The sequence below is a fragment of the Asparagus officinalis genome, chromosome 5 (assembly GCF_001876935.1).
Source record: "Asparagus officinalis chromosome 5, Aspof.V1, whole genome shotgun sequence".
Lineage (NCBI taxonomy): Eukaryota > Viridiplantae > Streptophyta > Magnoliopsida > Asparagales > Asparagaceae > Asparagus > Asparagus officinalis.
The window spans coordinates 14799810-14800138 of NC_033798.1; positions in this window are offsets into that span (position 1 = coordinate 14799810).

Sequence of the window (329 nt, forward strand, 5' to 3'; positions counted from 1 at the left end):
CGGCGGAGGCAACGACCAATTGTAGGTCGCCGCCTCGGGGGCCGTCGGAACTTCTCGGTGGACCGCCGGACATTTGCAACGCGGGGACAAATAAAAACCCTAAATCTTTTCGTTGCCTGAAACTGGGAATACAAGGACAAAATAGAAATTACGAAACCCTAGAAATATTATGGGCTGAACAGTAACAGAAGAAATGAAGGAATAGGCCTACTTTTTAGTGGGTGTTTGTTTCAATTTTTTTTTTAGTTTGAGATATAGGGTGGATTATAAATTCTAGGATGATAAAAGTGGGTTTTTTTTGAGTTTATGAATTTCAATAACATTTGTTT